Below are 16,239 nucleotides of genomic sequence, written 5' to 3' on the forward strand. Positions count from 1 at the left end.
TTGTTTCTATTTGCTATTATGAATTCTCATCCTCACTTTGGCTATGAGTTTGGCTCAAATTATGTTGTAGGAAATGAAAACTACAATGGTAACATGCATCAAGGATTTGGGAACAATCAAAGATGGGAGGAGCCTCAAGGGATTGATCAACCTTATTGGCAACAACCCCCTCCGGTTTCTTATGGGTATAATTCTAATCCTAATGCATATCAATCTAATGGATATGGTGACCCTTATTGTGATTGTTAACAACCACCACTACATGCCTATGAACCACTGATGACAAGTCATCTTAGCCTATTTTAACTAGCCTTTTTCTTTTGTTTTTAATTGAATTATGCACTTTCTTGAGCCATAAGCAAGCCAATTGGGTAGATTTTCATGTTTCCTTTGATTTAATCAACCATGTATGAATTCATGCCATTTCATGAGGTTTTAGGCTATATTTGTTGCATATTATGAAAGAATGAATATCTCATGATTTTGAGCATAGCTTTGATAAGTTTGGTTGATTAATGATAGGTGAAGAAAGCTTGGAGAAAGGTTGAAGCAAAGAGGAATAGCTAGAAGTGAAGAATGGAATAAGTGAAATTGAACCTGGAGGCATGAAGTTAGCCCCAACGTTAGCCCCCTAACTTGGAGGCTAACGTTGGGCATGAAGATTACTCCCTGGGCTCCCCACGTTTGAGCCAACGTTAGCCCCCTAACTTGGAGGCTAACGTTGGCAAGAGAAGTTCTCCCCTGGGCACCAACGTTTGCGCCAACGTTAGCCCCCTAACTTGGAGGCTAACGTTGGCACATGAATTACAAAGGGAGAAGGGCCAACGTTTGCGCCAACGTTAGCCCCCTAACTTGGAGGCTAACGTTGGCGCCACACACCACAAGGCATACAAGGGGTATACTTCCAACAAGAATAACTTGAGCTACATAGCTCCAAATGAGGTGATTCAAGAAGCATTGGAAAGTAGGAATCAAGAGCTTTCCAAGCATATATGGCACTGCATGGTGGACACTAAAATTGAGGGAGAAAACTGCCCCGCAATGTGCATAAACGAACATGGTGGCAACCTGCAGTGAGGCCACTTGACCTCTGCACCTTCAAAGGAGTATAACTCGAGCTGTAGAGCTCCAAATGATGTGCTCCCAAAGGCATTGGAAAGTAGACATCCAGGGCTTTCCAACAATGTATAATAGTATGGGGTGGACAATACATTTAAGCCTCCAGAACTGGCGTTTTCGCCAACGTTTGAGGGCTAACGTTACCTCAAACGCTGCACACCAAAGCCAGCGACCATGCCCTCTTCAAATGACCATAACTTGAGTTGTAGATGTCCAATTGAAGTGATTCCAAGTGGGTTAGAAAGCTGACATTCAGAGCTTTCCAACCATATATGATAGTCTATATTGGGCATAAAATTGGCAACATGACAAGAGGACAAAGTTGGCCCCATAAATGTGCATAAGGGAGGCCAACGTTAGGGTCAAAGTTAGACCCCTAACGTTGGCACCAACGTCCATACCAGCAGAATGTGCTTTGCTGCTATGAAAAGTTCCCCTAACTTTGGCTCAAACTTTTGGTCCAACTTTGGCTAACCTCAAAACCGGTTCAATTGGTTCACTTCGGTTCTTCTTCAAACTCCAAGAGCAATCAACCAAGGCCTTTATCAACCCAATTCCATCAAGAGCAAGGGCCCAATTGACACCACTCAAAGGCACAAGAGATAGTTAGAATAGAAATTTCATTTTAATTGTAATTTGTTTTTAATTTTATTTTCATTTCCATTTTGTAAAGCCTATATAAGGCATCATTTTCATATTTGTGAGGAGGCTGGCTCCACTAGGGAGCATTAGGATTTGAGAGCTCTCTCTTAGTTTTCAATTTCGTTTTGAATCTTGGGTTGAGAATTGAAGAAATTCTGTTTCAATCTCACCTTGAGAATTTTCTTGTTTACTTTCTCTGCACAATTGAATTTCCATTCCTGTTTACTACTGCACCTTCTCTTGGCTTCTGCAATTTACTTTTCTTTAATTTCTCTTGCAATTGTTATTGTTGGATCTAGGAAGGCATTGAGATCTAGACTTGGTTATCTAGTCTCTTGGGTCCTGAGATCTTAATTCCAATTTTACATTCTCTGTTTATTGCTTTTCATGTTTATTTACATTTCTGTTTTGGTTCCGAATCAATCAAATCCATCTTTTACTTCTCTGCTTGTTGCAATTTAACTTTTCCTTGTTTAATTTCTGCAAATCCAATTCCCAATTCCCTTTACATTTAATGCAATTTACATTTCTTGCAATTTAAGTTTCTGCAATTTACTTTTCTTGCACTTTAAGTTTCTGCACATTTATTTTCTGCAACTTTCAATTCTCTGCATTTTACATTCTGCTCTCAAAATTTCACCCAACCACTCAATGTTAGCTTGACTAAACTAATCACCCACTAAAATTGCTTGATCCATCAATCCCTGTGGGATCGACCTCACTCCCGTGAGTTTTTATTACTTGATGCGACCCGGTATACTTGCCGGTTAGGTTTGTGGTGTTTTGGGAGAGATTTATTTTTGTTCCAAAATATCTCATCAAGTTTTTGGCGCCGTTGCCGGTGATTGATTAGATCAACAATGATTAAGTGGGTGAGAAGTCTAGATCAAGCATTTTCTTTATTTTTGTTTTCCGTTTCAAAGTGAAACCAAGGTGTTTGAGTTTTTGCCTCACTAAGAAATTCTCATCTCTGATATGAGTAATTTCAATTTTCATTGATGTTTGCAAAATACAAATGGAGTTCAACTCATCATTTGGTCAAACAAAATTTTATGGGATATCACCCACCATCACCAATCTCTAATGATGGCTGGGGATATCACCAAGAAACTTCAAATTCTGGGCACTCCAATTTATGGAGCTATGCTTCAGAACCACAAGATGAGAAAGAAAATCATATGGGATATTTCCCTCCACCACAAAATGATGCAAGTCATAATTCTAATGGTGGCTGGGAAGGGAATTCTAGTGCTCCATATGATATTCATCCAGAGATATCATCACTTGACCATACTTCAACCGAAAGCCCCTTTCAAAACTCACCACCCACACAAACTTCCATGAACCACTCATGGTTTTCAGAATTTGAGTCTAGGTTCAACAGAATGGCGGAGGAATATCAACAATCCTGAAGGGAACGCGAAATCCTTTCTCAGGAGACAGATAAGCAATTGGAGGACACAGATAAATGCTTAGAACTACTAAGCAAGGAAAATGAAGGCCAATTGATGGATATGAAAGAGAAAGTGGAAGAGCAAGATAAGGAGGCCACTGCATCAAGTGAACTTTCAATGAAGAATGAGGTGGTTGAACCTGAAACTGCACTTGAGATGACAAGAGAACATGAAAACTCACAACTCTCACAAACCTCCCTGGACCAAAATGCCTCAACATCTGAATCCATGATTGAAAGGTATGACGAGGAGATGAAGAAATGTTGGGAAGATCGACAAACCTCCCCCATGATAGAGCGAATGAAACAAATGTTGGGTGTAAAAGAGGAAGTGGAGGAGCAAGAAAGTGAAGAAGTCATTCCAAACTCAAGTGAGGCAGAGAAGTACATAAAGGAGGAGTTCATGGAACCACCAATACAAAAGGCTCTGGATGAATGCAAAACTCCAATAATCACACAGCAACCAAGACTTGGATTCAAAGAAGTGAAGGCAACTAACAAAAGCACCAATCCTGTCCCTAATCCAGTAAGCAAGATCAATCAAGTCATTTGCAAAAGGAAGCTTGCTGAGGAAAAGCCAAGGCAAGGGACAGTAGCTGAAACTTCTCCTTCTTTGAAGTCATTTCTCTTAACAAATTGGAAGAAGAGGAAGAAAGTAAAGAACAGGTAGACAGTAGGTACAATTCTTCTCCTTGCTTTGTTTAAATTTCAATAAATTGGCATATGATCACATTATAAGTTTGGTGTTGCCCTGCAACAAACTTTTTTCCATCTTCATGGATGATTGCATCAATTTTACATGAAAGTGACACACCAAGATTCTAAGTTTGGTGTGCCACCTATTTTTCTATGCAAATCAATCCAGCAACATCACTTGTCTGTATAATCATATTGCCTTTTACAGTGTTATTTTTCTTCTTAGTTGGATAATTTTTGTTTTCTCTTTGTTTCATTTATTTACTTGTTTTTAACGCTTTCCTTCATTAACTGTTTTTGTTAATACATCACCAAGACATCCTTATTCATAACAGACTCTTCATTTGGTGATTGTATTTAACATATAACAGTTTCTTTTGTTTAGTTTTAGTTCAAAGAAATTGACATATGGTTGCATTCTAAGTTTGGTGTTGCTATGCAACAAAATTTAGTTCCAATTCTTACAAGATACTTGCATTAATTCCAAGTGAAAGTGTCACACTAAGTTTGGTGTGCCACTTATTCTTTATGCAAAGTATTATGCTCACCTTCTTAAGCTTGCAATCACAATGTCTCTGTCTCTTGTGCCTTGATTATTATCTTTAATTTTGCTTGCTTAAAACACATGTGCTACTAACATTTCATTATGTAAGACATTCATGATACATCTTAGCCCCATAGCCATTGTTCTAATTATTGCTTGAGGATGAGCAAGTATTTTGAGTTTGGCAAGGGAAGGAGGAAGAATGGGAGGAAAATGACAACAATAGAGAAGATGAACTGCAAGGTTGTAAAGTTCCTTTTCCTCTCATTTGTTTCAAGCACTATAAACTGCATGATTGTCTTTACCTTCTCTGTATGCATGTGTGTATGAAAAGGCATAGTTTGATTTCTAAATTGCAACATGGTGCTATGTCATTATGATTACCAACTTGAGTTTTGTGAATTCAAAAGCAACAAAGTATCATGATCATAAACAAACAAGGCATTAAAGAAGATTTTAGCATGTGCATAAAAGTATTGGTAAGCTAGTATGTTTGATTGTTGCTTAATTGCATTAGATTTTATTTAATTGAAGTTTTCATCTAGGACATTTTGTGAAATCTTTTAAAATCATGAAAACCTTGAAGAAGCAAATGCAAAATAAAGCAAGAAAAGAAAAAGGGAAAGAATGAGAAAGCTGAAGGCTCTGAGTACCAATGGCAATTTATTTGCTAAGTACTTGTGGTGTTTATGTATCAAGACAAATGCTTGAAAACAAAACACTTAGAAGTCAAGGTTAGGCTCAAAGTGCAAAAGCACTCCCTCAAAGCTCAAGGCTCTGAGCATCAATGATTAGAGAGTCAAGAAAAGAAAAGAAAAATGAGCTTAATGAAGTCCTCTAATCAAATGCTTGTGGTGCTTATGTATCAAGTGGTAATACTTGAAAACAAAGCATTTAGAAGTCGTAGCTTTGTTATCAACTCATGGGGCAAAGCACCCAAAAAAAGGAGAAGCTAATAAGAAAATCAAAAGCTTGTTTCAAGGAAGAAATATAAGAAAAAGATTTCATAAATTGAGCTAGATGGAAGCATCAATCATTTACATTTCTTTTGTGATTGTAGTATGCTTAGAAAACTAGCTTACCATGAACATTGAGTTGCTATTCTTCTTGCCTTGGATTGTCAATCTTTATTGCATGATTCTTTTCTTGCTTGGGGACAAGCAAGCTTTAAGTTTGGTGTTGTGATGACAAGTCATCTTAGCCTATTTTAACTAGCCTTTTTCTTTTGTTTTTAATTGAATTATGCACTTTCTTGAGCCATAAGCAAGCCAATTGGGTAGATTTTCATGTTTCCTTTGATTTAATCAACCATGTATGAATTCATGCCATTTCATGAGGTTTTAGGCTATATTTGTTGCATATTATGAAAGAATGAATATCTCATGATTTTGAGCATAGCTTTGATAAGTTTGGTTGATTAATGATAGGTGAAGAAAGCTTGGAGAAAGGTTGAAGCAAAGAGGAATAGCTAGAAGTGAAGAATGGAATAAGTGAAATTGAACCTGGAGGCATGAAGTTAGCCCCAACGTTAGCCCCCTAACTTGGAGGCTAACGTTGGGCATGAAGATTACTCCCTGGGCTCCCCACGTTTGAGCCAACGTTAGCCCCCTAACTTGGAGGCTAACGTTGGCAAGAGAAGTTCTCCCCTGGGCACCAACGTTTGCGCCAACGTTAGCCCCCTAACTTGGAGGCTAACGTTGGCACATGAATTACAAAGGGAGAAGGGCCAACGTTTGCGCCAACGTTAGCCCCCTAACTTGGAGGCTAACGTTGGCGCCACACACCACAAGGCATACAAGGGGTATACTTCCAACAAGAATAACTTGAGCTACATAGCTCCAAATGAGGTGATTCAAGAAGCATTGGAAAGTAGGAATCAAGAGCTTTCCAAGCATATATGGCACTGCATGGTGGACACTAAAATTGAGGGAGAAAACTGCCCCGCAATGTGCATAAACGAACATGGTGGCAACCTGCAGTGAGGCCACTTGACCTCTGCACCTTCAAAGGAGTATAACTCGAGCTGTAGAGCTCCAAATGATGTGCTCCCAAAGGCATTGGAAAGTAGACATCCAGGGCTTTCCAACAATGTATAATAGTATGGGGTGGACAATACATTTGAGCCTCCAGAACTGGCGTTTTCGCCAACGTTTGAGGGCTAACGTTACCTCAAACGCTGCACACCAAAGCCAGCGACCATGCCCTCTTCAAATGACCATAACTTGAGTTGTAGATGTCCAATTGAAGTGATTCCAAGTGGGTTAGAAAGCTGACATTCAGAGCTTTCCAACCATATATGATAGTCTATATTGGGCATAAAATTGGCAACATGACAAGAGGACAAAGTTGGCCCCATAAATGTGCATAAGGGAGGCCAACGTTAGGGTCAAAGTTAGACCCCTAACGTTGGCACCAACGTCCATACCAGCAGAATGTGCTTTGCTGCTATGAAAAGTTCCCCTAACTTTGGCTCAAACTTTTGGTCCAACTTTGGCTAACCTCAAAACCGGTTCAATTGGTTCACTTCGGTTCTTCTTCAAACTCCAAGAGCAATCAACCAAGGCCTTTATCAACCCAATTCCATCAAGAGCAAGGGCCCAATTGACACCACTCAAAGGCACAAGAGATAGTTAGAATAGAAATTTCATTTTAATTGTAATTTGTTTTTAATTTTATTTTCATTTCCATTTTGTAAAGCCTATATAAGGCATCATTTTCATATTTGTGAGGAGGCTGGCTCCACTAGGGAGCATTAGGATTTGAGAGCTCTCTCTTAGTTTTCAATTTCGTTTTGAATCTTGGGTTGAGAATTGAAGAAATTCTGTTTCAATCTCACCTTGAGAATTTTCTTGTTTACTTTCTCTGCACAATTGAATTTCCATTCCTGTTTACTACTGCACCTTCTCTTGGCTTCTGCAATTTACTTTTCTTTAATTTCTCTTGCAATTGTTATTGTTGGATCTAGGAAGGCATTGAGATCTAGACTTGGTTATCTAGTCTCTTGGGTCCTGAGATCTTAATTCCAATTTTACATTCTCTGTTTATTGCTTTTCATGTTTATTTACATTTCTGTTTTGGTTCCGAATCAATCAAATCCATCTTTTACTTCTCTGCTTGTTGCAATTTAACTTTTCCTTATTTAATTTCTGCAAATCCAATTCCCAATTCCCTTTACATTTAATGCAATTTACATTTCTTGCAATTTAAGTTTCTGCAATTTACTTTTCTTGCACTTTAAGTTTCTGCACATTTATTTTCTGCAACTTTCAATTCTCTGCATTTTACATTCTGCTCTCAAAATTTCACCCAACCACTCAATGTTAGCTTGACTAAACTAATCACCCACTAAAATTGCTTGATCCATCAATCCCTGTGGGATCGACCTCACTCCCGTGAGTTTTTATTACTTGATGCGACCCGGTATACTTGCCGGTTAGGTTTGTGGTGTTTTGGGAGAGATTTATTTTTGTTCCAAAATATCTCATCAAGTTTTTGGCGCCGTTGCCGGGGATTGATTAGATCAACAATGATTAAGTGGGTGAGAAGTCTAGATCAAGCATTTTCTTTATTTTTGTTTTCCGTTTCAAAGTGAGAGGGGCATGAGGTTTATCTATTACAGAGAGGGGCATGAGGTTTATCCCTGAACCAAGGTCACACAGAGCCTTAAAGATCATGGTGCCTATGGTACAAGGTATTATGAACTTTCCAGGATCCTGTCTCTTCTGAGGCAATGTCAGTTGATCCAGATCACTTAGTTCATTGATGAACAAGGGAGGTTCAACTTTCCAAGTATCAATGCCAAATAATTTGGCATTTAGCTTCATGATTGCACCAAGAAACTTGGCTGTTTGCTCTTCAGTAACATCCTCATTCTCTTCAGAAGAGGAATACTCATCAGAGCTCATGAATGGCATAAGGAGGTTTAATGGGATCTCTATGGTCTCTAGATGAGCCTCAGAGTCCTTTGGTTCCTCAGAGGGAAGCTCCTTATTGATCACTGGACGTCCCAGGAGGTCTTCCTCCTTGGGATTCACGTCCTCCTCTCCCTCATTGGGTTCGGCCATTTTGGTTATGTCAATGGCCTTGCACTCTCCTTTTGGATTCTCTTCTGTATTGCTTGGGAGAGTACTGGGAGGGATTTTAGTGATCCTTTTACTCAGCTGGCCCACTTGTGCTTCCAAATTTCTAATGAAAGACCTTGTTTCATTCATGAAACTTACAGTGACCTTAGATAGATCAGAGACTAAGTTTGCTAAATTAGAAGTATTTTGTTCAGAGTTCTCTGTCTGTTGCTGAGTGGATGATGGAAAAGGTTTATTATTTTTAAACCTGTTTCTTCCACCATTATTAAAGCCTTGTTGAGGCTTTTGATCCTTTCATGAGAAATTTGGATGATTTCTCCATGATGGGTTATATGTGTTTCCATAAGGTTCACCTAAATAATTCACCTCTGCTATTGCAGGGTTCTCAGGATCATAAGCTTCTTCTTCAAAAGATGCCTCTTGAGCACTGTTGGATGCAGCTTGCATTCCATTCAGACTCTGGGAAATCATATTGACTTGCTGAGTCAATATTTTGTTCTGAGCCAATATGGCATTCAGAGTATCAATTTTAAGAACTCCCTTCTTCATAGGCGTCCCATTATTCACAGGATTCCTTTCAGAAGTGTACATGAACTGGTTATTTGCAACCATGTCAATGAGTTCTTGAGCTTCTGTAGGCATTTTCTTTAGGTGAATGGATCCACCTGCAGAAGTATCCAATGACATCTTTGATAGCTTAGATAAACCATCATAGAATATATCCAGGATGGTCCATTCTGAAAGCATGTCAGAAGGACACTTTTTTGTCAACTGTTTGTATCTTTCCCAAGCTTCATAGAGGGATTCACCTTCTTTCTGTCTGAAGGTTTGAACATTCACTCTAAGCTTGCTCAGCTTTTGAGGAGGAAAGAACTTGGCTAAGAAAGCTGTGACCAGCTTATCCCAAGAGTTCAGGCTGTCTTTGGGTTGAAAGTCCAACCACACTCTAGCTCTGTCTCTTACAGCAAAAGGGAAAAGCATGAGCCTGTAGACTTTAGGATCTACTCCATTAGTCTTAACAGTATCACATATCTACAAGAATTCAGTTAAGAACTGAAAAGGATCTTCAGATGGAAGTCCATGAAACTTGCAGTTCTGCTGCATCAGAGAAACTAATTGAGGTTTCAGCTCAAAGTTGTTTGCTCCAATGGCAGGAATGGAGATGCTTCTTCCATGTAAATTGGAATTTGGTGCAGTAAAGTCACCAAGCATTCTCCTTGCATTGTTGTTGGGTTCGGCTGCCATCTCCTTTACTTGTTCGAAATTTTCAATCAAGTTGTCTCTGGATTGTTGTAATTTAGCTTCTCTTAATTTCCTCTTCAGAGTTCTTTCAGGTTCTGGATCAGCTTCAACAAGAATGCCTTTTTCTCTATCCCTGCGCATAAGAAAGAGGAGAGAAAAAAAGAAAAGAAGAGGAATCCTCTATGTCACAGTAAAGAGGTTCCTTATTGTTAGTAGAAGAAAAGAAGAAGAGAAAAATCTGAACTCAGAAAGAGAGAGAGAGGGTTCGGATTTTTGGTGGGTGAGGGAGAGATGTTAGTAGATGAATAAATAAATGGAAGGAGATGAGAGAGAAGAGAATTTTCGAAAATTATTTTTGAAAAAAAAGAGTTAGTGATTTTCGAAAATAGTTTTTGAAAAAGGTTAGTAATTTTCGAAAATTAAAATAAAAATTTAAAATAATTAGTTAATTAAAAAGAAATTTTGAAAAAAAGAGAAGATATTTTCGAAAATTAGAGAGAGAGAGAGAGTTAGTTAGGTAGTTTTGAAAAAGATAAGAAACAAACAAAAAGTTAGTTAGTTAGTTGAAACAAATTTTGAAAAGATAAGGAGTTGGGAAGTTAGAAAAGATATTTTGAAATCAAATATTTGAAAAAGATAAGATAAGAAGATATTTTTGAAAAGATATGATAGAAATTAGTTTTTGAAAGAGATTTGAATTTTTAAAATCACAATTAATGACTTGATTCCCAAGAAATCACAAGATATGATTCTAGAACTTAAAGTTTGAACCTTTCTTAACAAGCAAGTAACAAACTTGAAATTTTTGAATCAAAACATTAATTGTTATTGTTATTTTCGAAAATATTGATATAAAAATAAGAGAAATATTTTTGAAAAATATTTTTGGAATTTTCGAAAATAACTAAGAAATTTGAAAAAGATTTGATTTTTGAAAAAGATTTTGAAAAAGATAAGATTTTCAAATTGAAAATTTGATTTGACTCATAAGAAACAACTTGATTTTAAAAATTTTTGAAAAAGTCAATCCAAATTTTCGAATTTGATGAGAGAAAAAGGGAAAGATATTTTTTTGATTTTTGAATTTTTTTATGATGAGAGGAAAACATGAAAATGATGCAATACATGAGATTTTTAGATTAAAACAATGAATGCATGCAAGAATGCTATGAATGTCAAGATGAACACCAAGAACACTTTGAATGTCAAGATGAACACCAAGAACATATTTTTGAAAAATTTTTAATGCAAGGAAAACATGCAAGACACCAAACTTAGAATTCTTTAATGCTTAGACACTAAGAATTCAAGAATGCATATGAAAAACAAGAAAAGACACAAAACATGCAAATGCAAAGATCAAACAAGAAGACTTACCAAGAACAACTTGAAGATCATGAAGAACACTATGAATGCATGAATTTTCGAAAAATGCAAGATGCACATGCAATTAACACCAAACTTATAACATGACTCAAGACTCAAACAAGAAACAGAAAAATATTTTTGATTTTTATGATTTTCTAATTTTTTGGATTTTTCGAAAATTAATTGAAAAAGGAAAATAAGGATTCCAAAATTTTTAATATGAATTCCAGGAATCTTGCCATGTTAGTCTAAAGCTTCAGTCCAGGAATTAGACATGGCTCACTAGCCAGCCAAGCTTTCAATGAAAGCTCCGGTCCAAAACACTAGACATGGCCAATAGCCAGCCAAGCTTCAGCATGTAAATCAGGAACAGCAGCAGGTAGATTAGTAACAACTAGCTTGCTCTTGATAACAAATTGCAAGCCTCAGTCCAAATGAATTTAGACATGGCTTTACAGCCAGCCAGGCTTCACATGCTTCATGAAACACTAGAATTCATTCTTAAAAAATTTTGAATAAATTTTTTTTTTTCGAAAACAGGTGAGAAAATTTTGAAATATTTTTTGAAAAATTTTTGAAAAGGAAACAAAAAGAAAATTACCTAATCTGAGCAACAAGATGAACCGTCAGTTGTCCAAACTCGAACAATCCCCGGCAACGGCGCCAAAAACTTGGTGCGCAGAAATTGTGATTACACTTTGATTATGTAGAATTCATCGCTCTTTCTTTCCCTGGTAATGGCGCCAAAAACATGATGCCAATACCATGGTTCACAACTTCGCACAACTAACCAGCAAGTGCACTGGGTCGTCCAAGTAATACCTTACGTGAGTAAGGGTCGAATCCCACAGAGATTGTTGGTATGAAGCAAGCTATGGTCACCTTGTAAATCTCAGTCAGGCGGATATAAAATAGTGATGGAGTTTTCGAAAATAAATAATAAAAGAGGGATAGAAATACTTATGTAATTCATTGGTGAGAATTTCAGATAAGCGAATAGAGATGCTTTCGTTCCTCTGAACCTCTGCTTTCCTGCTATCTTCATCCAATCAGTCTTACTCCTTTCCATGGCTGGCTTTATGTGATACATCACCACTGTCAATGGCTACTTTCGGTCTTCTCTCGGGAAAATGATCCAAATGCCCTGTCACGGCACGGCTAATCGTCTGGAGGCATCACCCTTGTCAATGGTTTCATCTTATCCTCTCAGTGAAAATGGTCAACGCACCCTGTCACGGCATGGCTATTCATCTGTCGGTTCTCGATCCTGCTGGAATAGGATTTACTATCCTTTTGCGTCTGTCACTACACCCGGCAATCGCGAGTTTGAAGCTCGTCACAGTCATTCAATCATTGAATCCTACTCGGAATACCACAGACAAGGTTTAGACCTTCCGGATTCTCTTGAATGCCGCCATCATTCTAGCTTACACCACAAAGATTCCGATTAAGAGATCTAAGAGATACTCATTCAATCTAATGTAGAACGGAAGTGGTTGTCAGGCACGTGTTCATAGGGAATGATGATGATTGTCACGTTCATCACATTCAGGTTGGAGTGCGAATGAATATCTTAGAAGTGAAATAAGATGAATTGAATAGAAAACAGTAGTACTTTGCATTAATCTTTGAGGAACAGCAGAGCTCTACACCTTAATCTATGGAGTGTAGAAACTCTACCGTTAAAATTACATAAGTGAAAAGTCCAGGCATGGCCGAGATGGCCAGCCCCTCTGATCTAAGAACTAGGCGTCCAAAGGTGATCAAAAGATTCAAAGATATCTAATACAATAGTAAAAGGTCCTATTTATAATAAACTAGTCACTAGGGTTTACATAAGTAAGTAATTGATGCATAAATCCACTTCCGGGGCCCACTTGGTGTGTGCTTGGGCTGAGCCTTAACTTTCCACGTGCAGAGGCCATTTGTGGAGTTGAACGCCAGGTTTTGATCCATTTCTGGCGTTCAACTTTGGTTTTTGATCCATTTCTGGCGCTGAACTCCAGAATTGGGCAGAGAGCTGGCGTTGAACGCCAGTTTGAGTCATCTAAACTTGGCCAAAGTATGAACTATTATATATTTCTGGAAAGCCCTGGATGTCTACTTTCCAACGCAATTAGAAGCGCGCCATTTCGAGTTCTGTAGCTCCAGAAAATCCACTTTGAGTGCAGGGAGGTCAGAATCCAACAGCATCAGCAGTCCTTCTTCAACCTCTGAATCTGATTTTTGCTCAAGTCCCTCGATTTCAGCCAGAAAATACCTGAAATCACAGAAAAACACACAAACTCATAGTAAAGTCCAGAAATGTGAATTTAACATAAAAACTAAGGAAAACATCTCCAAAAGTAACTAGATCCTACTAAAAACATACTAAAAACAATGCCAAAAAGCGTATAAATTATCCGCTCATCAGCCAGCTGAGTAAAAGAGTCACTGAAACCCCTTCTAGTACTCTCCCAAGCAATACAGAAGAGAATTCAAAAAGAGAGTGCAAGGTCATTACCTTACTTGGTGTGGCCGAACCCAAAGAGGAGGAGGAGAATGTGAATCTTAGTGAGGAAGGCCTCCTGGGACGTTTAGTGACCAACAAAGAGTTTCCCTTTGAGGAACCAAAGGAATCTGAGGCTCATCTAGAGACCATAGAGATTCCATTGAACCTCCTTATACCATTGATGAGCTCTGATGACTATTCATCTTCTGAAGAAGATGAAGACATTGCTGAAGAGCAAGTTGCTCAATATTTAGGAGCAATCATGAAGCTGAATGCCAAATTATTTGGTAATGAGACTTGGGAGGATGAACCTCCATTGCTCATCAAGGAACTAAATGCCTTGGTTCAGCAAAATCTACCTCAAAAAAAAAAAAAACAGGATCCTGGTAAATTCTTAATACCCTGTAACATAGGCACCATGACATTTGAGAAAGCTCTGTGTGACCTGAGGTCAGGAATAAACTTAATGCCACTCTCTGTAATGGAGAAACTTGGGATCTTTGAGGTGCAAGCTACCAGAATCTCATTAGAGATGGCAGACAACTCAAGAAAATAGGCCTATGGACAAGTAGAGGACGTGTTAGTAAAGGTTGAAGGCCTTTACATCCGTGCTGATTTCATAATCCTAGACACTGGGAAGGATGAGGATGAATCTATCATCCTTGGAAGAGCCTTCCTAGCCACAGCAAAAGCTGTGATTGATGTGGACAGAGGAGAGTTGGTCCTTCAACTGAATGAGGACAACCTTGTGTTTAAAACTCAAGGATCTCCTTCTGTAACCATGGAGAGGAAGCATGAAAAGCTTCTCTCACTGCAGAGTCAACCAAAGCCCCCACAGTCAAACTCTAAGTTTGGTGTTGAACCCCTACATTCAAACTCTAAGTTTGGTGTTGGGAGGTCCCAACAATGCTCTGAACATCTGTGAACCTCCATGAGAGCTTACTGTCAAGCTATTGACTTTAAAGAAGCGCTTGTTGGGAGGCAACCCAATGTTATTTAATTATATCTATTTATTTTCTATTGTTATTTTATGTTTTTTTTAGGTTGATGATCATGTGGAGTCACAAAAACTACTGAAAAATCAAAAACAGAATGAAAAACAGCATTAAAAATAGCACACCCTGGAGGAAGAACATTCTGGCATTTAAACGCCAGAAACAAGCATCTGTCTGGCATTTAACGCCAGAAACAAGCACCAAGCTGGCGTTTAACGCTAGAAGCAAGCAATAACCTGGAGTTAAATGCCAGAAACAGGCTACATTTGGGCATTTAACGCCAAAAACAGGCAGCAAGCTGGCGTTTAACGCCAGACATGCATGCTAAGGGCATTTTACACGCCTAATTGGAGCAGGGATGTTAAGTCCTTGACCCCACTGGATCTGTGGACTCCACAGGATCCCCACCGACTCCACCTCTTCTTCTCTCCTCTTCACACCTTTTCATAACTCTCTTCCCCAAATACCCTTTACCAATCACCTCAATCACTCTTCCCCATCACCTCTTCACCACTCACATCTATCCACTCTTCCCCATAAACCCCACCTACCTCCAAAATTCAAATTCTTTTCCCCCCCAAACCTAACCCTAATGGCCGAACCCTAAACCTCCCCCCACTCCTATATAAACCCTTCATTCCTTCTTCATTTTCACACAACACAACCCTTTCTTATTCCCCTTGGCCGAATACACACCTCTCTCCCTCTCCTCCATTCTTCTTCTTCTTCTCCTTCTTTCTTTCTTCTTTTGCTCGAGGACGAGCAAACATTTTAAGTTTGGTGTGGTAAAAGCATTGCTTTTTGTTTTTCCATAACCATCAATGGCACCTAAGGCCAGAGAAACCTCAAGAAAGAGGAAAGGGAAGGCAACTGCTTCCACCTCTGAGTCATGGGAGATGGAGAGATTCATCTCAAAGGTCCATCAAGACCACTTCTATGAAGTTGTGGCCAAGAAGAAAGTGATCCCTGAGGTTCCTTTCATGCTAAAAAAGAATGAGTATCCAGAGATCCGACATGAGATCCAAAGAAGAGGTTGGGAAGTTCTTACCAACCCCATTCAACAAGTCGAGATCTTAATGGTTTAAGAGTTCTATGCAAATGCATGGATCACTAGGAACCATGATCAAAGTATGAACCCGAATCCAAAGAATTGGATTACCATGGTTCGGGGGAAATACTTAGATTTCAGTTCGGAGAATGTAAGACTGGCGTTCAACTTGCCAATGATGCAAGAAAACACACGTCCCTACACTAGAAGGGTCAACTTTGATCAAAGATTGGACCAAGTCCTCATGGACATATGTGTAGAAGGAGCTCAATGGAAAGTTGACTCAAGAGGCAAGCCGGTTCAATTGAGAAGACCGGACCTTAAGCCTGTAGCTAGAAGATGGTTGGAGTTTATTCAATGCTCAATTATTCCTACTAGCAACCGGTCTGAAGTTACTGTAGATCGGGCCATCATGATCCATAGTATCATGATTGGGGAGGAAGTGGAAGTTCATGAGATTATACCTCAAGAACTCTACAAGGTGGCTGACAAGTCTTCCACTTTGGCAAGGTTAGCCTTTCCTCACCTTATTTGCCATCTATGCAATTTGGCTGGGATT

At 38.7% G+C, this 16,239-nt stretch overlaps 1 non-coding gene across 1 annotated transcript; it reads left to right on the forward strand.

Annotated features, from left to right (window-relative positions):
• Positions 1–9,277: 9,277 nt before the first annotated feature.
• LOC148565752 (small nucleolar RNA R71) lies at positions 9,278–9,385 on the forward strand. The gene has a single exon (XR_015885184.1). It is a non-coding gene; the product is annotated as a small nucleolar RNA R71 (small nucleolar RNA).
• The last annotated feature ends 6,854 nt before the right edge of the window (positions 9,386–16,239 follow it).

This window comes from Arachis ipaensis, chromosome B5 (genome assembly GCF_059453495.1).
Source record: "Arachis ipaensis isolate K30076 ecotype BB chromosome B5, ASM5945349v1, whole genome shotgun sequence".
NCBI lineage: Eukaryota > Viridiplantae > Streptophyta > Magnoliopsida > Fabales > Fabaceae > Arachis > Arachis ipaensis.